Here is a 24,566-nt window from a genome sequence, read left to right as displayed (position 1 = left end):
GTTCGTGTGTGGGGGGGGGCGCGCCGAAACCCCCGCGCTGTGCGCATCCTCTCTCCAGCGCTGCTGTGTGCAGCCCTTCGCAGTTTCGCTGAAAATGGCTTTTTTTTCCTTCTCTTTTTCTTTATTTTTTTTTTCTCAAGTCACTGCAAAAGTGCCCTTATGAAAATCTCTTCGGGCCACCGAATTTGAGGTGGATTGATTGATTTGAGCGGGGAAGAGCGCAGCTTCAAAATTCTGGGGCCTCGTAGGAGAGGCACAGGGGGAAACCGATGGCGTGTCCAACTTTTGTATACTCACCACTTAAATTGTAGTTGGGCACAAATCCTCCCTTTTAAACCTCCGCACCTGCTGGAATAAAAGTGCTGCTGACCAACGGACTCGGAACACTGTGAATAATGGTCATTTCTGAACTATACAATGGGCACATTCACTGGAGGAGCGCCCGTCATGAACCGTACCACGTTTTGTACTTGGTTTGACCGCCACCCGACTTCGCTGTCATGGGATGCCCTGACCCACTCTCATGCCTGGCTGCGGGAGCCGCTGCCGGCCTGCCCTGAGTCAGGGCCTGGGCTACAGCCCAGCTCTTCCTCGCCGTGTGGGCACCTGGGCGCTTCACGAGTAACTTCTCCCCATATTTATTTTGGTGAGCAGCTGTGTGTTACAGAGGCCAGACAGCTACACGGGACCTTTTTTTCTGTGACAGCTGCCTGTTTGGCTTTGGGCTGGCTTCTTTGTAGTCTCGGAGAGGTCCCAGCAGCCTGCCCAGTGAAGATCCTCTGTGCTTTGGCCCTGTGCCATGGACTTTATTTCATGCTTGCTGCACTAAATGAGTTAACAGCGAAAGGGTTTTTCATTAACTCGACTTGGCAACCATATATTTGGTTGCCCCCCCCCTCCCCCCCGAAGAGAGAAGAGCATGATTTTAAGCAGAAGCTGAACAGCAAAACATGGGTTGCTTTTGGGGGTCCATTTTTCCAAGCTCTCCTGTCAGATTTCCTTTGTGCCCCCGCCCATGAGGGGCAGGGGGGTGACAGAGGAGAGCTTTATTTTGTGTTGGGGGGGGGAGGCACCGTGGGGCTTCGTTGTGACCACTGCTTTCCCGCGATGCCTTAACAGCCCGGAGGGGACCGAGGCGGGATGAGGGCAGGCAGCGACCTGCAGGTGCTCTCCTGCCCCCAGAGGGGAGGCTTGGACGGGGGTGTGTGTGTGTGTGTGTGTGGTGTGCTGTGTGTGTGTGTGTGTGTGTGTGTGTGGTGTGCTGTGTCTGTGCGTGCGGGGCCGCGGCTTGCACCTGGGCCGGCCCCGAGGGAGGGAGAAGTTTGGCAGCCCCCGCGCCGCGCGCAGGCCGGGGCGGCGCTCCGCGGCCGCGCAGCGCCGCTGCGCGGGGCCCCTGCCGCGGTTCCCCCCCGCGCACCTCGGCTCGTGGCTGCTGGGGGTGCGCGGCCGGGCGTGGCGAGGCCCGAAATAGCGGTATTTGAAGCGTTTTAGGCGCTGCACTGCGGGGGGCGGAGGGCGCGGTGCTGAGCGCAAAGGCGCTGGCGGGGCAGGCGGGCGCTTCGGAACTTGCGCTATTATAGCGAGGTGAGGCGAGCGTAAGCCTGCTTGGGTTAGCGGTGGAGAAAGGTAGTCTCTTCTGTGAGCATTGTTGCTTTGTTTGCTGTCAACATGTCCTTCAGCTGTGTCAAAACAAAACCTGAAATAAGCTGTCCTCTTATGCCTATGTACCTGAGCGTACTCTGTCCGATGCTGAGGAGAGGTGGGCAATGGTGTTTTTCTGAGCTTTTCCCCCAGTGAAACGGGAAGCTGAAGTTGTATAGGAGCACCTGTGGTGTAATTAGTATTGCGGTTCAGTTATTCAAGGAGACATCTTCAGTTTCACAAGAGTAACTGCCATAGCCATCTTGAATAAGCTGCATATAATAAAGCGATTTGTGTGGAGAGCTGCTTTGCTGTGCATTACTGGCATTGTGCACACCTTCACTAGTTGGTGATGTCAGATATTTTTCAGTTATCTCTAATGATTCTTTCCTGGTATTAATTTTCAAGACTTTAGTTCCTATAAAGCCCAGTGATATAGAAGTGGTATCTAGTTAGCTGAGAAGTGCTACCTGGTCTGTGTGAATAATGAGGCATTATAAACCCCTCTCTAAACTCTTAGTTTAATATGCAAAGATAATGCTTACAAAAAAAAAGAGAGAAAAAAATTAAGTAACATTAAGAATAACTTCATCTTAAAACAATGAGTGATGTAACAGAAGGATATCCAACACATATATAGAGAGGAGTGGTATTTGTTAGTGTGGCTTCTGTCTAAGCTCAGTGTGACCTTCCAAAACATGTACATGATAAAATATGCATCAAGAGCTGCGTGCAGTCCCTCTATAAATATGGACGACTGTTTCTCTGTATATCATAGAAAAGAAAATAGTTTGCATCACTAACATGAAAGCAACCTATTGTTATTTGCAAGTGACCTCAGTAACAGAGTAACTGGCTGGAATGGAGCAGTAGCAGCGACATTTAACTTTTATAGATTAAAGTTTTCCTGTGACAGTGACTAATGTCTTTGCTTTAAAAATTAGGTTCATCATATGTTTTTATAGTTGGTCATAGTATTGTGCTGTCACTAAGATTTAATAATACCAATTATCAGTACAAAAGTACTAGCTGAAGAGGTGAAAATGATTGTGCCATCATTCTGAATCTCTGCCTGTTTAACCGCCTTTAAGTGCAGTCATCCTTCATCTTATCAAACAAAGGTATTTATGTGTTAACATTTTACAGATCTGCTTCAGAAGCAGGGAAGTTTGCTTCAATTGACTGCAAAATGAGAACCTTTCAACATGTACCTTGATGTGGGTGCTTGCATAGCTTGATACCATGGGGAACAGCCTGGAAGAGTGTAATTAGATGAATGGTGTAGTTGCTAACTCTTATAAACTGTAGGTAGTCTATTTGGATTTTTTTTCAAGGTCTTGATGTGCTGGTGACTTCAGCTGAGTTAACCAGTTTATAGCCACCACTGATCTCAACTAGTGAGTTTTAGACTGAGATCCCTTCTACTGACGGAGGGATCTATATTTAGCATGCTTATAAAAGGCCTAATCCCAAACCAGTCAGTAATAACTTTGAAAGACCTCACTTCTATAAAGACGTAAATTCATGCTTAGCCAAGTACTTCCAGGACTTCCTTGGGGACACATGCAGTGTGTAAAATGGGCAACTGCATAAGCCTTTGTGAGACCAGTGGCAAAGTCTGTAGATGCCTACTTTTAACAGGAAGGCTGTATTTGACCGTGTTGTTTCTTAAAGTCTTCAATATAAAAAGTCAAAATACAAAGTGATTGCATTTTGCAGGAAGGAACTTGTCTGAGCTTGCAAATTTTGCTTGTGAAATGTGCTAGTTTTAAGTTTTTGAGACACAAGCATGAATTTGTAGATGTGTGCCTTCTAAGCCTTAATGAACATTAGATTTCTGCACAGAAACGGAACTTGAAGAAATGAACTACTGTTTTTCATAATTGTGTGGTGTTCCTCAGTTGGGTAAGAGGGTATACAGCCTTCCCATAAATCAACTTGTTGCTTGTGAACGCCATGTTGTCCCTTAATAAACAGGCTCATCGCTCCCATTGACTTTACTGGGAGATGTATGAGGGTATCTCAGGGTGGAATTATGGCCTCTGTATTTGAATAGCAGAGACTGAAATCCTTAAGAATATTGATAGTTTAGCAGCTAAAACTTACTTCAGTGTTCTTCTTTGTTTTTCTGAAGCCATAAACTTCATCCAGATAATTAATCACTGCATGGCAAAAGCAGCAGAAAGCCACGTTTATTTGATTGGATATCTGCAATATAAATATTTGAACCTTAGAGCAACATTGCTTTTTCAAAGCAGACATCTTACATGCTGCAAATGTTTATACAATTCAGTGCTAGGATAAAGCTGTTATGACTCAATCAGTTAAGGCAAAATTCTGTTTTTTCAGTTACCCACTGTAACTGCACAGTAACTCTGTGGGCATCATCAATACAGTATTTTGGAGTTACAATGACATAACAAAGAGTAATATTTTTTGTTTGTAATTCTTATATTAAAAGTAAGGGACAGTGCCTTTCCTTTTCCAGCAGAAGTGATTTTTGTAAATTCTGTGTTAGTGAGCCTGCATTAAAACATGCTAGTGGATTATGGTCCAGGTAGTTAACATTGCCATTGCTTTCATTAGGATGATGACTTCAGTGCAAATGTTTACTTTCATTACCTGTTAGTCAGCAAATGTTCTCTCTCCTGATCTGCTGAACCTGCTTTGCTTTTTGAAGCCACTGAGCTTTGTTGGKTTTTTTTTATGCAACGATTACTCAACATTGATTATTCATTTTTTGATGTTGTTTACTTCTTAGTTATCTGTAGAGCCACATCAGCATTGTTACACATTTCATGTTAGCAGTTTCTCTTTACATTCCAGAAGCTGTATTACGGCAACAGTTCTTATGCAAACAGACTCAGGGTATTAGGCATATGTTCGGAGATTAAATTAGTGCATGGATGGACAATACGCGTATCTCTTAAGTTGCTGCCAAACTATTTATTGCCTAATAAGTTCTAGCAGGTATTTTATAGCAGTAGCACTTAACTGCTATAAGATAATTTGTTTGTTTACTGCCTCTCAGTTGTGAGCTAACATCTCAAATACTGTGTGTTGCACAGGGATACTGAGAAAGTAGCTATTTACATGTTGATAAAGTCACATGTTTAGATTTGTTACTGAAGTCAGTGTTCTGGACTGTTTAAAATCTTACAGCATGAATGAACAGAGGCTTTCACTGCGGACTCAAAATTACTTACATTCTGATGACTATTTAAAATCCATTTTTTGCTAACATTTCATTAAAATAAGTGCTTACTGAAAAGAAACTCCTATCAGCAGGGTATCATGTAGTTAGCACTTGTTCAACAAAATCCATGTTATATTATAGACTGTTATAGAAGCCATAGGCCAGACGTTGCTGTTGTACAAGCAGCGTAAACCCAAGGTAACTTCGGTAGAGTTACTCTGAGTTTACAGGGCTGTATGTGGGGTGGAATTTAGCACACAGCACTTAGCTCCTAATTAAAGCTTATAGTATTACATGAGTAATCAGACACTCCTAGGATCTCCAAGAAAGTTTTTTTTCCCTTTATTCTTTCCATTTTCTTGCCATCTTGCTGTATGGTGTTGGAGCTTGCCTACCCGTGTTATGACTGTCGTATTTACGTCTCAAAGGAAGTGTTTTCCAGCAGTGTACTCCAAATTGCAAAGTAGGATAATTTTGTGGCTCCCCAAATTTTTAAGGACAGTTTCTAAAATGATCTAGCTTCTAATCTTCGTTTCAAAGTAAAATAGAAACTACAAAGCATATGTAATTACAATTTGTACCTATTTTTAGAATCCTGACATGTTTAGTTTATAATACAATGATAAAAACAAATACTCTGCACAGAGGGACAGTCAGTTTCCAGACAAACAGTGTTTGCTCCAGCTATTCTAAATCTATGTCATATATGTTTGCTTTGGCTCTCTTTTTCTTTTTTTTTTGGTTGGGAGCCTAATGAAACTGTATGTTTCATGACATTACTAGAGGGGGTGCAGAAAAAATGAGACCTCTGCGTCAGGCAGTTCTGGCTGCAGTGTTTGCTGCAAATCAGATCATATGTCAGCGAGTTTTAATGCCCTCCAAACACACATATGCTTTTCTTTTTAAACAGGTAAATGAAGGGAAGAACAGTGAGTTGGCTTGTCACTGTTTTTACACTGTATGGAAATGCTCRTGTTTGCTTGCTATAGTGATAAAGCTGCTTTAGTAGTAATTTTTTTCTTTGCTTCTTTAGAAGATGGTGAGCAGAGAAGTGGTGTTAGTTTTCAGTAAATACTGAGAGGGAGACTGATGGAGACTGCGGTATTCACAAGTGTGTTGGTCACAGTGCTGCTTAGTTTGAAAATAATCACATTTATTTCTTAAAAATAGGAATGCGAAAGAAGTTTTCATGTTCTTTGTTTTTAAAAAGGGTAACGTGTGTTCACTCACCATGTGGTAGCATTTAACCCATATTGTGTGAACTGACAACAAGTCACATTTAAGCTCTGATTTATTTAGTGTTTCAAAATGTTCTTTTTCAGACATCTAGTACAATAAATGATGCATTTAAAGTTGTGCAATGTTACCGTGTCTTTAGCTGTTTTGCCTCATTGTTACCGAGATACCAGGTTCATGAGTAAGCACTTTTTTTTCCTCCTGAAATAGTTTCCATAAGAAATAGCTCCGCTCTGAATGTTGAAATGATTTGTGGGAAGAGTTATGAACAATAGCCAGGGACAGGACATGTAAAGAGTTGCGGGGCGAGGTGTTACGGTCTCTGCTGGCTGCAACTGGAGCTGCTCCTTTGATGGTTGAGGATGTGCTTGGAGAGACTTCCTCCCCCCACCCCACCCCACCCCACCCCAGTGTTGTCACAGACTTTGCCTATTTTAATCGGTGCATTCTGGCTTCCCTCAAAGTAGACTGTGAGGCATCTGTGTTGGTGAGCTGGTACCAGTATTAGCAGCCACAAGTATGATAAAACCATGGATCAGGCCACCGAAGGATTGACTTCTTTTATTTTTCCCTTAGGTTTTTGGGTCCTTAGGACTTGTATTTTTAGGCTTCTTTTCCACTTTGCAGTGGTAAGTATGCATATTTTGGATTTCTTGGTTTCAGGAGATGGAGCTTTAATCAGAAGTCCCGAGATCTGCAGTAAATTGAAAGAGTTAGCTCCATACAGTGCGTTGTGTGAGAAGTTCCAGCAGTCAGTGGCGCTCCTTGGTGAGATACCAGTTGCTCACAATCTGTCTCGTACAAGCCTGTCTTTTTACCTCGGAACAGAAAAATATTCCAGCAAGGTTATTCAGATGTTAAGTGTCTGTAACTGTGCTTCTTAAAAACTGCTTAGCTCCTAATTTCAATGTGGTATTTGAATAGTAATTTATAACAATTGGAAAAAGCTAATGTTGTGATTTATAGAAGCTGAAAGGAACAGTAAACACCACCCTTCCAACATTAAATACATTTTTTCCTCCAGTGTGTAGCTGCTTAGATGAAATTAAAGGTCTGTCCTCCAGATTGTTATGCTGTCACATTGATATATCCTTGAATAAACTACCAGTCTTCTGTACTTTCACATCAGCTCCTTTGCGGTATTCTGTATATAACTGAACCTGTAGTTGATTAACAGAATACTTTCTTGACAGTGTATTTAATGGCTGTGTGAATGCTTATTTTAAGACCATTTTAGAGAAGTGTGTTCATCAATACTGAGAAAAGCTATAAGAAAACTATAAATAAATACTTTAATTAGACTTGGTCTGTTTGTTTACCTTCCTTCACCCCTCTCCGATGAATTTTACCTCTGTAATAAAAGCTATGATCTTCAATGCATAATTTATATTGACATTAGTAGTGATACTTGGAGAATGTTATAATGCCATTTTGAGAAAACTTTAAAATTATTGTTGATAGCCCTGGTCCTCTTAGTTTCAAACTGATCTTAGTAGAGAGAACCATGACTGTAAGTGGTATGATGAAATAATTCACTTCTCTTTGTGGCAAGCATATTGGAGAGTTCATGTTATCATGAACGGTGCATACAAGGTGTCAGATGACTTGCCAGACACACGGCTTTGCTTCTGAATGACTCCTTCCAATTAGAAAGTAATGGCTTCAAAGGGATCAACTGAGTAATTGGAGTCTCTCACTTCTCCGTGCCAGGAAGTGTATATTTGCAAATGTTATTTTTTTATCTATTTTTTTTCAATGAGCTGCAAAGTTGCAGGTAAATTTTGGGTAAATTTAGAGGAAAAAAAAATACTATGTGGAAGTTATGGGATTAATGGTTTAGCAGTGGGGATTAAAAATAGTCTCAGCAAATTATCCTGTTGATACTGAAGCCAGAATCTGTTAATGGGGTTACAAGCAGATTGGTTTATCAGTCATCTATTTTCTAGGTTGATTAGGGATTATCGTTTGCCATGTATTTGTACCATGAAAGTAAGTAGTGCAAAAGGCTAGGATGGCTAATATTTCACAGTTTGAAGTTTCCTACACTTAAAAGAAAGGTATCTAGCTCAAACATCCAGAGCTCAAAACTATCTTCTGGACTGTGACAAGCCTCTTCTCCCAGATTGTGATGTTGTGAAGTGGATGTCTAAGGGGCCAGGGTATTGTAAAGGCATGGCTTGACTTGTAAATGGTCTGAAAAATGGAGCAAAGGCAATAGTGCAATTCGTAAAATTCAGGCAGGCCACTTAAGTGCTTAATTTTAAATGCCTGTTGCTGTATTGTTGGCTCCTGTGTCTCTTACTGTTTCAGTGAAGACCTTAGTGCATTTTTTTAATCACAACAATGTATGTGATATGGGAGGGAGAGGCCTGATTGTGGGAGGGTTAAGAAAGTTGTGGCCACTTGGTGGTGACCACTGCCCTTTTTTATTGCAGTGAGGAAGGGGGATTAGCCCCCTGATACGAGAAACGCTTTCCGCGGAGGTCCCCTTAGGCGAAGCGGAGCTGCAGTATGTGATAGATGGATGGCTTTTGTGTGTCGTATTTAATCTGCAAACGAACTCTCTTCATATGTTCCCCCATGTAACAAAATCTTTTAATTGCTTCCTATATATTGCAGGTCATGTGTTTGTCTCTAAGTTGGGCATAGCATTGCAAACCAGAGCTTTCCCTCTGAGTCTTCCTAAAAGATGAGAGCTGTGAAGGAGTCTTTTAGACATTTTTCTTATCTCCTGCTATCTAACTCAGGAGATGCTGTTGTTTTCACACCCTTTGCTACCCTGTGCTGGTGTGCAGCTTGAGATAACCTAGTGACATTTATTGGCTTTTCAATACTTGCCAAGTGAAATGCAATGAAATGGCAGATGAGGAAGATTTCTGTAACTTTTTAGCTAGATCTAGAGCAGTGGAAAAAGATTGGTGGAGAGCCTCGTAACTCTTTTCACTTCCTTGGCTCTGATGGAAAATGAGGAGGAGAACAAGAAGTGTAAGAGGGGAAGTGCTGAACTAGTTTGAAAGGGGAATGGAAGATATTAGTTAAATGGTTAATCCACAGGGGACTGGCCAGTCTGGCAGTCTGAGCAAAGGGGAAAGAAATGGGGTCCTTGAGATGTAAGAAATTAAGCTAATTCCTTACCCTTTTAAAGCCTATCTCCTTTTCTCCCCTTGCAAAAGGCTTGTGAAAACCTCCTGCAGGCTCTGAGAATGGTGTCCTGGGGTCAAGGCTTGCGTCACCAGAGGGCAGAGAAAGATAAATGGTTATCCTCTTAACACTGCTCTTTTGGGTACAGTGTGCGAGTTTTGCAGTTCCTGGGGATGGGAGATGAGGCAGAGCATAATGAATGGTGGTAAAAGATGAGCTAGTTTGAGCAGGCTGGGGCAATGGCAGGAAGACAAAGTTTGTCTGGTTTGGTTTGAGTCTGCTCTCTCCCAGGGTGTTAATGTAGACACACTTTCCCTGAAACTGAACTCTATTTAACTTTTAAGAATGAAGGATGAAATGATCAGAAGTGTGAGTCTGATAGCTAGGAGGATGCTAGACGCGAAGCAGATTGTTGCTGTTCTTACAAACTGGTTTTATTCTGCTTTGCTCTTTGGAGAATACAGCAGTATGTAATCCCACTTCACATTCTAATATCCAAAATGAGGTTTCTAGGTGTGTCACAATAATTATATTTTCCCTGTAATCTTTAAAAAGGAAAATATTTGTATAGGTTTTGGGGGTATATGGATGTGGAAAAAATATATAAAAATAATTTTAAAGAGGAGCCATAAAAATACTCTTTAAACAATCACCCTTGCTTTGCTTTCATGCCTTTAGAGCCTAAGGTATTTTAACTAATATAACTCAAAGTTTTCTCTTGCAGGCTTACAGCCACTCTGAGAACTTTGTTGACAAATAGATCACCTTTTGTGTAACTGCACCCACAAGGCTACACCTTGCATTTGGGTAGTGGAGCTGTGCCAAGAGTAGCTAGTTGACTCGTAAAGTCCTCTCAGCTGTTTTACAGCTGACATCAGCGACGGTCTCCATAGAGGCAGTGAAGAGCTCCTGTGGGCAGCAGCCAGCGTGAAAGCTAGAGAAGAGCAAAGCGCAGAAAATGAGCAGGCTGTGAGGAGCTGAACACAACTTTACAGGAAAGCAGGATGTAACAAGACAACCCAGATATAATAGGGAAAAAATACGTGTTTGAGGAGGATTCATGGATGTCCAGAAAGACTCTTGTAGGGCAGAGAACAGGTTTCCTGTGTACCTAGAGACMCTTGGTTTCTGTAGATGGGTGACTTTTGTTCTTCTTTTCATCTGAAGTCACCATGACAGGAATCCGTCTAAAGTAGTAGAAGTTGTGTTGCTCCTTTTATGGTGGTGTTTTTTTCTTCATGAGCAGCAAGGCTGAGGTGGCAGCTGTGGAGCCCTTCAGTCACTGTGCCCAGTATAGAGTTAAAGGATTTCACTGCCGGGGATAGCTTAAAATGGTCTAACTAAAATCTTCATTTTTATTTTCCATGGTGCAGTCCTGCCTCGTTCTCCTGGTCATCCCCGCAGCAGCACAAGAAGGACTCAGGGAATGCTAAGAGCTGTGTAGGAGCGGGATGGGGAGATATCTGATGTTTGTATAGTACCTAGCGCTGTGTGAGACTGCTCCATCACCAAGGGTCCTGTGAAAAATTTCAGTACAAATAATGGTAGGGGGAGTAAGGAGAGGAGATATGAAGCAGGAGGAGAAGAGGTGGGCTGAGCATATGTTTGTGCCTGTGTGAAGTAACGCAGAAGATATTCATGTAGTTACTTTAAGGACCTTAACACTTGGATCCCACTGCACAAATCACTCAGTTTATCATAGATCCTTTTCCTGCCTCTCTGTCCTCCATATCTGCTTTACTGTGTGATCACTGTTTCCTGGCCACTGTGCACTTCTGAACATGGTATGGTGTCAACAGTTAAAACCAGAATGTGGTGGAGACTTGGCATGAGTGGGTAGATGTGGCATGTTGAGCATGTGAGTTTTTGGAGGAGGAATATGAAGTGGAGCAGGTTTGCATTGAGGAGGAAAGTGGGAGCGAGCAGAGTGTTGCAAGGGCGCTATGAGAAGAGTGGGGCTATGCTGAGAAACCAGGGTGTTGGCAGAGGAGGGCTGGAGAATGGCAGGCGGTCTGGTAACAGTCACCTAAGGCAGATTAATTTTTAGCACTGGCAACAAACTTCCTAAGAAAAGGAAACAAATTCTTATGAACCGATAGAGTTTGTTAGAACTATCTAGATTTGTCAAAGATGTGTATCACCAAACCCAGACATTTAGAAAAAAATAAAATAACGGGGAAGTGTCTTGTTCATACCTGTCTTTGCTGTGAATACTCATGAATCTGTCCTGAAAGTGCATTGTCTGCACGTGGCTTTTACCATCACAACCTTAACTCTGATCAAAAGTACAAAAGGTTGGAAGAAGAAACTACTGCATGTGCTCATTATATCTCCTTAACAATGCTTAAAACATTAAGCTGTTACTCTTTTTAAAGATGGCACACGTTGTTCCTGGCAGGTTCTTTGTAAAACTAATCAGTTTCTTTTAGTAACAGTCATCCTGTAAACCAAACCACAACGTGAGGATCAAGTAAAGGTGCACAGGAGGAACACACCAGGCATCTGCTTTTATCCAGCACAAGCTCAGCGGTTTAGACTTACAAAAGACTATAATTATATTGTCTTGATAAATCATAACTGTTGTCATATGGTGGGACCCAGTAGCAACGATTATCTAGTTCTGTTGTGCTGGGCGGTGTGCAAACACTCAGAATCAGTCCTGGCCTTGATTGTATCTTCTCTGTGTGCATATGGTTATATGGATTCATTAATGGGTCATTAAAATTCTTCAAAGCATATCTGCTGTCAAGTTAAATGCTAATAAATGTCTGTTAATTATCATAACCCTCTTCGCAATAACAAGTTATCACAATTACATTTACTGCACACTTTACGGGAGAAGAGGGAAGCCAACTTCAGCATTTGATCCTCAGCTGGCGTTTGACTGTGTAGCTACAACACTCGGCAGAAAGTTGGCAACAGCCTTTCTGGTACCAAGCTCTGTGTGTGTGTGTTCACACTGTGGAAATGCTTTCTGCTCTCGTGGGGGCTGGTCTGGGTCTGCGTGGGGAGCGTGGGCTCCATCCGGGCTGTCCCGTGGCTCCTGGGATGCAGCGTCATGTGGGGCTATTCCTCTGTGGGAGTTCAGGTGCTTGTCTGATGCCAGCACATCTGTGTTGTCCAAGGACTTAACCTACTAATTACCTGGAAAAATGAAGGTGGTCCCTGTGTATGCTATCCCTCAGGTATCTTTTACAGAGTGGGTGTAAAGTCTGACAGTGAAAAGTCATGGGAGAGACAGGAGCAACCAGGGAGAAGGTGTGCCTTGCCGGGTAGCAGGGATGTATTTGTATGAATGCAGCACTCGCTAGGTGGTAAGGCATTCATGCAGTTTTCCTTCAGTGCAACGATGCTCTGCCTTTTCAAATGCCAATGGGGACTTTTTGGTTTTCGTAATACGGTAGTAAGAGCTGTATGGTGTAGTTAATATGCACAGATGCAAAACTTACTTTTATGTGTTTTCTGAGCAATGCAAGTGGCAGGAAAGTGGTGCCATATCCTGTAGACACTTAAATATTTTTGTAATTTCTACTATACACTGGTCAAAAAATGATACAAGTTGCATTGCTTTAGGAACTTGTATCATTTTGAGTACAGAGACCAACTCTTGCTCAATTACTCTGAATTTTATTGGTGTTTCTCCACTGAGTTCAGTCACGTTAATTTAAATTTACATCAGCGTATGTGAGACCAGAGGTTAGTATTCAGTGTGCTAAATATGCACTGTGGCGTATGAAGTGTAGCAAGATGGAAAGAAAATCAGCTAACTGAAGGAGAGATGTTGATGAAATATATGCTGTGCCTCTGCATACTTTTTCAACCCTTCTACTCCCAGAGTCAAGTTTAGTCCTAGTTTAGGTAGGTACAGCCTACGCCAACTCCCTCCAGGTCAGAGAATGGGGTCATTTATCTGACTTTCTGATTACATTTCCCTGTAACCTGCACTGCCATGTAGGTTGGTGATGAATTCATTGCTTTTATGTAGTGATATAACTCTTGTGCATGTACACGCACACACACTCCTACAATATGTAATCTTCAAAGCCCTCTCCAAATAATCTTTACTGACATCGGTGAGCGCTTACTGCTCATCTGAGGAGTCTCACTGACTTTAGAAACACTTTCTCCGGAGTGAGAGTTCACCAGTGTTAGCAGCGGTAGCCCAGCGTGGCCCTGTAGGGTGGTACTATTGCTCAGTAATCCGACACTTCGTATTCCCTGCATGCAAAAGAAAGTGTGCATATTGCCAGGCCGTGACTTGAAAAATGTGAAGTTGCTCTTTTCACTTCTGTTACTGATGTTGGCAGTCTGTTTAAAACTGAGCAAACAAGCATATTGCCTATAACATTGCAGGTAAAAATGTCTCTTTGGTGGTGCGTAATCACTTTGAACGCTTTATATGACAGTGCACTGTAATGCGTTTTTTGTCCCCTTGCCTCCTTTGTGGATCAAATTCTCCTTGATCATATGCTATTGCCACCCGCTAATGTGGAGATTTCAAGGGTGCAAGTCTGGCCAAGTTGGTCCACTCTGTACACAGGGCAAATAAGTGCAAATTCTGTGAATATATTTTATTTAAAATACAAGTCAGTTGTGGAGAGAAAAATGGTATATGTCTTGAAATGCATGTTTAGTTACCGGAGAAATGAAGACAATATTGTCCTCATGGCATCTTCTGGCAGATACAGAGACTCTGTATATTTTTTTTAGTTGCTTGAATATGACAAAAGCATGCCTTGTTAAATATCGTTAAAGAAATGGACTTGCTCAATGGAATAGCAGTAAGCATACACTACAGTTAATGCCAAAGGCAAGAATGCAATTTAATAGTGACTTAAGAACCCTGCAGTTGTTCAGTATTTCTGCTTCTCTTGCCTTGATAAAGAGCAAAAGATTTTCCTTTTTTTTACTACCTCCAGTTTTGCAGGAGTGGGCTGTTTGTAGTCTTTTATAGTTCTGAGGTTATATATTAGCAAGCTTCATAATAGTAATCTTTGCAAATCTGTGTTCATTTTTTGTAATGTAAGCATGGTAGTATACGCCTGTACACATGAAAAAAATGTCACAGATTTATTTTTAAGCTGTAAAGGTGGATATGTGGTGCTAGCAAGAACCAGAGTGTACCCTAAGGCATCTTTATATTGCCAGTTGGGATCTGAGCTTTTACACAGGTAAATTTTACTGTCCAGGTTAAAAGCCAAATTCATTGAACCAAATTAATCTCTGGTTCATTTCCAGTGTTGGCAGAGTTTAACCAGGGACAAATGTAGCTGTTTTGTTAAACATTAAAGGATGTTATTGATTTGATATTTTTAAACTAATATTAAAGTGAGCTCGAAATTCAGGTTTTGAAGTTTTTGCATGGGGTTGCCATGCTCCCATTATTAAAATGGATCTAACTTTTTTTTTTTTTTTAATGAACATACTTGCCACAAGTACAAAGCTTGTAATTTAACACTTGTCCTTAATCTCACAAGCTGATCCATGTAGGCAGATGCTAGTGGCCACTTGGAAACCTATTGAACCGACTGCAAAGATTTGCTTATTTGGGTCAGTCTGTACAATCGGGGGTTTGGTTTCAGAGGCAATTAACAATTCACTATTGCCTAATTTTAGAGTTCAAATATTTGCTTTGTTTATTCAAGAGGGGAAACTGCTTCTCTTTGGGATGTTCATAACTCTGGTGGAAAAACGAGTAATTTACATTAAATAGCAGGAGAAACAGCTTCTCTGTTTGCTGYACAGAACTGCTGTATTTCTGGATCAGCATAATCCATCCATTAGTTTATGTATTCAGAGTCCTCCTGGAAGTGTCACAAATCCACAGTGTCCCTGAGTGCTAGCTTTAGCACTTGAAGCTCAGATTTTGTTTTCGTATCTATAAAGTGTCTGACTTCTTACAGCTCCCTACTGGCTGTATTTTTCGAGAAGCTCAGGAGCTCAGTATTATTCCCAAAGTCAGTTGTAATTTATGCTCAGTCAGAAGAGTCTCAGGCAGCCCAAATGATAGCACTGCACTTTCCTAAGGGACACTGTCAACTTCAAAATGGCACCTGCCTGAACGTTTTATGCCTATCCAATTTAAAAGCATAGTTACGTATACAACGCAGTAGCAATGTATGGTCTGCTGCAGATCTGGGGGCCCAGGTCTCTCTTCTCCAGTTCCCTTGCCTCCACCCCTACACAGATGTCTTTCGGCCAGAAATTTCCCTTCCGCATCCCTTGCAGGCAGCATTTTTTTGACACTACCTGCTTGCGCGCGCTCTTGGGGGATTGGTTGTGTCACTGCAGAAAGGACTCTTGTTCTCTGATGTGCAGTAGGAAGACTCAGAGGGAAACAAGTCAGTGAGAATTATTTATTAAAAATTAACTCTTCTTCATAAAAAATATATCAGAGAATGATGCTTCAACATTAGTTTTATTGGGGGGGGGGTGTATTTGTTTTGAAAACAAGTGTGGTTTAGAAAGTTCCAGGTGAAGGAAGTCAAATTAGCAAGTTTGAAAGATTTAGGCTGGTCCAAAATGGTGTTTTAACATTTTCAAAACAGTTCTCACTGCAGTGTCCAGCACACCCAAGCCTCCCTACTTTTTCATGGACTGGCAGTTTCACCTATTGGCACGGTCTTAGAGGGAATGTGCAAACACTAAGCTCATAAGCAAGATAGATGGGTTCACTAGGTCACGTTTTCAATATCTAGAGACACACATGAACATGGAAGCTTTCCCACTGCATGAAAGAAAAACTTTCTGGTGTTGAAGGCAAAGTTCAAACTCCAAAGTGATCTTCAGAGAGTAATAAATACATCCTCTTGCCCAGCCGAAAGTAGTGTGTATGTGGTGGTGGCATTTTTTTTTTTTCCTCCCAGTATTCAGTTGGGCACAGAAAAGGCACCTTACCATGACTGTTGGTGGAGAGATCTCCGTAACAGAAATTTTGGTCCTGGTCTGTTCCTCAGCCTGACGTACCCTTTCTTTAAGGAAAGGGTTGCTATGAAATGGTGTAGTTGATACTGAGAGAGTTCTTTCCTAGTCTCTGTGTTTTGTTTCTTTTGTGATTGTGACACTGATACCTGTGAAGACAAGGTCTGCTGAGAGGTTTCGTTAGCATGCTAGATGTCCTGTATGACTTTGCAAGGGCAAGGAAGAAAGGATTTGGTTAGGATGTAGCAGCTGGCAAGCATGCTCATAAATGTGGTATGGGCAGGGCTATATAATTACCAAGGTACAGTTAGATTTAGTTGTCCTGTGCTTAGTTACTCTTTCTGTGGTTTCTGACACTGTGAGCCTAGTGGCACTACCAGGTGAGGGGTCCTGTAGTAGTTACTAGTATATCATGGCAAATGCATGTTTAAGTTAATTCATAGAGTTTGTTATCTTAGTGATATAATAATCTGGAGAGGCATTATGGTTGTTATAAAAACAACAACAAAAAGTTTGCATACTGTTTCAGATTAACAAGATCTGTCTATTAAGGCAGGGGATTAAAATTCAACCATTCTTTATTTATATAAAGATCCCTTATACTGATGTATGTAATTTATACAAACTTTTCTTTAGGATTGTTTTCCTTAATTAGTTTTAAAAAAACTATTAGCTGGCTGAGAAGTTGGTTTTATTCTTTTAAAAATAATTTAAATATAAGATCAAGTAATTTTTTCCTCTGTGTATAGGATGTAACCATTGCAGTGGTACCAACTGAAATGAAAGCATCATTTGGTTTATGCTGACTCCACAGCCTGGAAGGTACTTCAAGTGATTCAAAACATTGTATTTCCGTGCAGCTTGTCATTAAATTGTGCCTCTTGCTCGAGTGCCTAATGCTGTAGTTTGCATTCCTCATCCATCCTTCCAAGCCCTGTGGGTCAGGCTTCCTGAGAGCAACCGAATGCGTTATAAAATAGTCACTGTCCCCCATGTCGTCTTGTCTCAACTCATCACGGCAGTGATAGGCGTCACGTGGAAGGCAGCATCCTGGTGGAGAAGCAGCGAAGAGCGCAGTGGTGTGAAGCCCCTTAAACGTGGTAGCGCCCAGGAAGCAGGGCAGGTGATACAACCTCGAGGCTGCAGCTCGGTTCAGCTAGAAGTGTTGAGACATTTTTGTTTGAGTTGGGAAATGCTTTGAAGTCTTCTGGTGGAAAGACTGCCTCCTCTCACCCAGTCTTCACTTGCAGGTGGGTAGGTTTTGCTACCTACACTTTACAAGAAGTGTAGGTTTAGCTGCCACTTTACAAGAAGAAAATACTTCCTGTGGAAAACAGAAATTGCATTTAGAAACCTGTGTCTTGATTTCTCAGTTCTGAGTCTTTGTTTTCTTTCAGAAGGACAGGTTTGATGTACCTGGTTTGTTCCAGTTATGAAGTTTAAAAGAAAGAGATTAAAATACTTAACTAATTATGTTGGCAAGCTGAGAAAATCTTAGGGAGTTGGGAGGTGGCAAAGGAAGGGAAGATACCTGTCCTGTTACAATAGTAGTACAGTGAAGTGTAGGATCTTCTAACATTTTTCTATCAAAACTTTGGCAGAAGTTTCATTTCAGCTGTTGAAGGACATGATTGTTGCCCCAGTTGCAATGTCTGAATAACTGGGAGAATACCTGAATTATCTCTATTTGTTGACACCATCTTATTGCTCTCAGGTACTGACATATACTTTTTCTCCAGTTTTGTCCTAAATGTGTGCAGCTGGCTTTGTCTTACTCCTTCAGCAGGTGGAGCTGAGTGAAAGCCAGGCTTTTTTTCTGTGCTTCTGACCCAGGGCGTGCTTCCTTGATTAATACTGGTGTTTCCTGTCCTCAACAGAGAGAAGTAAATCTCTTAATGTCTAACACTGACATTTTAATCTTCAGTTAGAATTTTCTGCAACCCTACCCACCTTAGGCTTGCAAAAATTGCTATTCCAGTGGCTTTTATCAGGTTTTATTCTTTTGTTTCTGTTCTTTAGCATGAGGTATTTGAAACTTGTTGCTGCTTGCATTTTTTAACTTGAAATTTCAGTCGCTAAATGAAACTTCTGTTATTCGTATAAATTGTAAGGAAAGTAATAACAGCATCATGTTTCTTAGTATTCTTGTTATGCCTGCTAGGAAACTTTAAGGAAATACATAGAGCTGTCACAAATCTTAAAAAACAGAATCTGGTTCTTGGAAAGAGAGACTTGGATAGCTGATGAAATCACAGCCTTTGGGTACTGTGGAGAAGTGAATTGAAGTCATTATGACATTATGGCAGAGAGAGCTTGATCTGCCAAACTGTCAACTTTTGATGGACATGGTATCTAGTGACATGTTGTTATGTGAAAGCCAGCCAGCTTCTCTTTCTGTCAGCATGGTGTTGATACTGCCAAGTGATTGCTACGCGTTCAAACTATTGCGAATGGAAAAGCTGCTGATCAATACGATAAATGGGCAATTTATGTTTGGTGATTATCAAACTTGTATTGATCTGTCTTTCAGTTATGGGTGTGTTACACTGGGGAAATAAGTGATTGAAAGGGCTGAAGAACTGATAACAGATAATTCTTCTAAATTAAAACATAATCATTCTCAACACTTAATAATAGCTTGCAAGATACAAATAGTTTTCTGTTAACTTTCCAGTCTTAGTTTCATTTGGGAGCTGTCTTAGTAACACCCCAAAATTGAGGGGAAGAAAATCAATGAGTATCAGAGAGTGGGTTTTTTTTTTTTTTTTTTATGTTTGGTATGATTTTTTGTTTGTTTAACACAGTACAAAATGAGTAGCCCAAAGAAATGATTTTACAACACTGCTGTGAGTAAATGGCTCCAAAACCAAGTCTGGAAACAGGTTCTGAAGGTGGAGATACAGCAAAAATAAAGAAAACACTTGAAAGAACAAACACTGACATTATGCAAGATAGCAGATGAGAAATGATTCAATAATGGTTACAAGCATTCATACAAAGAAAAAAAAACCCACATTTCCGCTTAATAGTATTGATTCTGCATTTGAAAAATGAACTGCAGCTTATTGCATCCAAACTGTAGAGAATGCCATCCACAAATACAGGAAAAAAAGTATGAYGTGGAGGTTTTTGATATGTGCTTAGACAACACAGTAATATAGGAAGGATTAAAAGACTTCTTAGGTCAAGTCATCCTTTATTTAATGCTTGTTGAGAAGGTACTGGCATCTTGTAGTGTTGGTTGAATATATTTGGAGGGTTACTGCCATTGCATTCACTGTATTGAGTATTGTCTGTTAAAAAGAAGGTCAACGCTCCAGATGCCTATTGGCATCCTTTCATATGATTCTCTGAAAAGGAGCATGTTTTTTCTTTTACTGCRTCAGAATTTCTAGTTTTGTGTGTGATAGTTTACCATCTCAACCATCTCTAGAGCAATGCACAAATTACTTACTCAGACAAAAGCTGTAAAAACTGGATGGCCTAAGTATAGATCCCTACATTTACAGTCCTATGCCCTGGTATTAAGTATTCCCATATTCAGAAGAGCTGAGTACTTAGAAATCCCATTGCAGGCAATGGAACTGCCACTGAAACTGTGTGGAGGTATATGACAGTGACTGCTGGTGACCTGACAGCGTTTGCACTTGATTAATTTAAGTCTTACAAATGCTTTGTACAGCAGACTCCAGTTCGTATTAGGAACAACCACTGTAGTATTAGGAAAGCAACAAAACTTTGCTCTGCAATTTATATCTCATATGCTTCATAGAAGAGCTTTATTAAACCAGCAACTGCTTCCAGATCTTCTCCAGAGAGAGCAAATCCAAGTTTTTTTTCCTCAGTGATGAAACATGAGAACATTAGAAGTAGGCAGACTTGCTTCATTTTCCTTCTTCATTCACTGAAAAGCAGAATTCAGTACTAGCAAGCCAGTTTCCCATTTTAATTGCTTGATTTGTTAAAATGGGTTATTGTTGCCTAGAACTGGAACTCAGATGAAGCAAAACCTGACTATGGCCCTGTGAACTTGACATCTGTTTGCTTTTCTTGGCCAGCTGAAAAAATGTTAGAACAAACTTGATGGTAAGACACTAACAGAATAATTAAAACCATGAATGTATAGCTTATCAGTTGTTGGTCGCATTTCTTTAGGTAAGTGGTTCAATAAAAATAATTGTTACACTCCTGGGAGATCTTCCTGCGGGTGCTAGAATTGATGGGTAAAGAACTCTGATTTTGTGTGTGTTTGTATTTGATCATTGTGGAGAATCTCTCTGGAAAGATTTTATTGTGCTGAGTGAATGAGACCAACTTTTGGCCTCAGTCTTTGTTCTCTCTTGTTTGGTGAGGTGCTTTAAATAAGGAGCGCCTTCAATGCCTGACAGCTGCATTTCTTCCTTTAGGGCTTTCACCAGTGGAGAACAATAACAATAACGTGGAGATAACTTAATTATAAAATGCATAGATGTCATTTCACTTATTTGAACAATAGGCTGGAGACATGGGAATATGAATCAGTAAAGCAATAAGCATTCTTCTAATAAAGAAGCATTTACAAATGAAATGGCTTTTAATTTCAGTATTTTTTCACTGTGCTAAAGATACGTTGTGGTTTTATGCCTTCGAGTTTAGTGTGCTTATATCACAAAAGGATATCATCCTGGCTTAAATATTTTTGGTTTGCAAATACCTTATAAGGAAATGTAAGGTGATACAAACTCTTCTTTCAGTTGCGCTTTCAATAAAGTTAATGTATACAGAAACATGGTTCATTTTAGGTTTGTGAATAATACTAATCTAATAAAATGAATATGAAATGTGAGTTTTTTTCTCAAGAAGTCAGACTGCGGTTAGAACTAAGCTGGAATATAAACTGATACTTCTGCAATACGAGTAGTTACAGCGTAATATCACATAGCCTAGTAACAGTTTGGTATTGACATAACTCACTGCCTTAATTAGCTGCTAACACATAGGTGTGGCAGTAAAGTGCATAAAACTATTGCAAACAATTCTCAGAATTTTCATGTGTTGTTTTCATTTGCAGTGTTAATATGGGTGACAAACATTATTAATTTATGATAATTAAAGTGCAGATCTATAATTTTATGACATCTCTACAGTTTTTGTTTTATTTTAGGTTCCAGGAAACATTATAAAGTCTGAAAAAGCTGTAAGGAGAAGTTACTGAAAACAATTTGGGATTGAAATGGGAAAGTCTTTAAAATCTTTACTGTTTGTGTTACTCAGATATTTACATATATTTCATGATTTCTAAGCTATGTTATTTTGAAGACTTGTATAGATACTTAGGAGAAATACTTTAAAATTACTGTTCAGATAGATGTTGAAATTAGATGGGTCCTATTCTTTTTAATGATTTAAAGTTACTCAGTTAAATTAGACCTTGTTGCACTGATACGGATCTGGTCATTACTACTTTTTGGCAGGATTTCCCTAACAGTTTGCCTTCATTAACAGCTACCAAGTGACTCCTAGAAAATAATTAAAATTTCTTTTGATGGTGTTTGTAATATGATGGCTGTATTGTTGCTGGAAAGTGAAATCAAATTGTTTGTGTTAGTCACAACATCTCTACAGATGAGTCTCGCTGTATCAAACTGAGAAACTGTTGGCTTTACAGTGAAAGCTCTGAAGTTGCGCACGTGTTTGTATGTGTGTGTAAATACACTAATTAACCTCCTATGTTTCTTCATAGTAGTACGCTCTTCACTCCAGAAATCTAATGGTGTTTGGGTATTGAAGCACTTTAAAACTTCAGATACCTTTTTAAATTCTACTGCTTAATGAAGCCAAGTTCTTGTGATTAAATAGGTACATTTTTTTCCCTTGATTCCTCTCTCCACCCCTTGCAGCTATAAGGCATTTTGCTTTAGTTTGTAACTGGGGTCCATTTGATTAAAGCACTGCTATTACTTTTCCAAGTTTGTCCTCTAGGTTTGCATTACGAAGCAGTGTCCCCTGTCAGCCTCATGATAGCAACCTGTAATACAGAAAGAGCCCAGGTAGCCGTTGCAGTAGGAAGACACGTACCTTTTTTTTTTTTTTTTTTTTTTAAGAGCTGTTCTGGGTAACCAGTACTATTTGACTTCCCCAGTTCAAAAGTTGTATTTGTCAGCTTTTCTGTACGCTGTTGACCTCTTGTATATGTTCATATAAAGGAACAGCATCGAGCCAGCTTTACCTCGACTAGATGTGTTCTCATGGCTTTGCCAAAGATTCTCCATACACACTTGGTAGCTGTAGTGCTTGCTGTTTTGCAACTTGCTGTTAAAGATAAGGCTTGCTTGAAATTCTCCGGTCACACGTAAAACAACTCCCTGCCCCTAAAACAGAAGCGAATGTGCTACAAGAGCTGACACAGAGGCCTACAACCTTTTCTTGTACAGCAGCAGGTAGCTTAAGATTTGGTATTAATAGAAGAAAAGAGTGTCTGAACCGGGTCAGGCTTGAGGTTCACATTCTCCAGTGTCCTCTCTCTGACAGCACTCAGTGGCGGATGCTCAGGGAAGGAGCGTGAGAGATGGGACAAGCCCTGTGTGGTAACTCCTCTTGGGATGCTCTCCCAGTTTTGACCAGTTTACAGTGAAGGGGCTTGGCTAAGGGATTTGCAGTGACTTCCTAAGTTAGATGTTATGGCTGCATCTTTGGTTTCTTAGCCCTGGATGGACTTTTCTTTCATGAGTTTGTCCATTTGCTGTTGAGCTTCGTTTGAGTCAATTAGGTGGTGTTGAAGCTCTAAGCAAATAGAGAATTTTTGTATTATTTTGGGGGCCTTGTTTTCCACTTGATCTGCAGAAAGCAGACTCAGTCTGGGTTTAAAAAAGAAGCCTTGCACTTTCATGGTGCAAACAGAAATAATTCTAAATACGTAAGGAAAGTAAAATGGCTGCCTTGTACTTAAAAATGAAGGGCTGACATCTCCTTTCTCATGCTTGTTTAAATGTGTAGTGACTCCATTGAAGTCAGTGCAGTAAATCTGGATTGACACCCATGTGACTCAGATTAGAATTTGACTCATAGTTTGTAACAAAAAAAGCTTTGAGTATGCCTAAAGCTCCTATGAGCTGGCGATTTCTCCGCTAGCCCTGCGATGAGAGATCCTCATGGAATAAAAGAGCTATATAAAACCATCATAAATGGGTTCCTGAAGAATAGTAGTAGTTCCCTCATGCAGGAGGTACTGTGTTGCGCCAAGGTCACCTCTTGTATGGGCCCCTGCGTAGAGAATTTTCTAGGCACGTTTCTGTGAGAAAACGGGTGCAGCTGGGAAATTGCTACTTCTTCAGCTGCAGACCTGTAGTGACCTTGCTGTTGCTAGCAGCCGTTGGGGAGCTAGAGCAGCTGCTGAGCTGCCCAAATACCACTTCAGAGGCCAGACTGGCCTCTGGTGGTCCAGTCACCTAGGAAGCACGAAGGTAGGAGCATAAAATTACCCCTCATTAGTGCTTTTGGTTTGTAGTCTCCAGTGTATGGGGAAACCTCATTTCATGAGTTTGAAGTTGGTAATTTGCTAGAGATGGTGATACAGATCCTTGTCCAGGCCTTTATTTTCTGCCGTCATTGGTGAGTTGCAGTGGGTTGGCCTGCTGACTTCTCTTTTACAGGATACCAAGTAATTTGGGTCAAAACAACCCAAATCTTCCCTCTTACTGGTTTTGGTGTTAGTGGATACTGCAGCTGCCTTTAGCTGCTGTTCCCAAGACAGTCCAATTTTGCAAGTGCCAGACTGAATGAGACACGGTGGGTTTGTCTGCTCCGTCATTGCGGTGCTGCACGCTCACCAGAGTAGAGGAGGCAATTGTCTTAGTCTTAATGGTATTATCGCTATCCATTCTAATTTTATCCAGGGCTATAGTTTACTAGAAACATTCTGGCAGAAGATCAAGGTATTTTTAGCACCATTCAAGACTTGGCTACATTTGTGCCACATTTGCACCACACAACACCTGGCAGATAGGACAAAGGGCCCATGTCCTTCAGGAGGGGTAGCTGGGGCCTGGGAGGATATCCTGGGGCATTTAAAATAGCACTATGATTGGGCTGATCTTTCTTGGTTATACAAGCTCATCAAGTGAAGATGCTTTTAATATTTTATTTTATCTTTAGATTTCTTAATTCTGTGAAGAACTCCCCAGACCACCACTTTGCCCCCTCTTTTGTTTTTGCAGTCTGGTGATTGCAAAACAAAAGGTAAGTTCCTAGGCTTCGTGGCTGTTGGAAGAAGCATGAGACGCTACTGAGCGTCCTGGAAGAGCTCAAAAGGCAAATAAAAGAATCCACAGCTATGTTATGTTTAAAAAACTCTCTGAGTCTTTAGTTATTTCATGATACTTGAGTGCTTGACTCATGAGTTTTAGTGTTCTGAGTTGGCAGTACTATAATCATCATCTTTATTATGCTTTAT

General features: G+C 40.8%; 1 protein-coding gene across 2 annotated transcripts in view; it reads left to right on the top strand.

The window, feature by feature from the left end:
• ZNF516 (zinc finger protein 516) overlaps positions 1–24,566 on the top strand; it is a 101,429-nt gene that overhangs the window by 2,356 nt on the left and 74,507 nt on the right. Inside the window, exon 1 of one of the 2 annotated variants that reach the window (XM_026064331.1) lies at positions 6,776–6,841. The exons of the other annotated variant lie outside the window; for it this stretch is intronic. The gene's annotated coding sequence lies outside the window, so the exon portion shown is untranslated. Of the gene's footprint in view, positions 1–6,775; positions 6,842–24,566 lie in introns of those variants that run through there. 2 annotated transcript variants of the gene reach the window in all.

This window comes from Apteryx rowi, unplaced genomic scaffold (genome assembly GCF_003343035.1).
Source record: "Apteryx rowi isolate R43461 unplaced genomic scaffold, aptRow1 scaffold_213, whole genome shotgun sequence".
Lineage (NCBI taxonomy): Eukaryota > Metazoa > Chordata > Aves > Apterygiformes > Apterygidae > Apteryx > Apteryx rowi.
The sequence above is the reverse complement of the archived record's forward strand: the minus strand, read 5'-3'. Positions and strand labels throughout refer to the sequence as shown.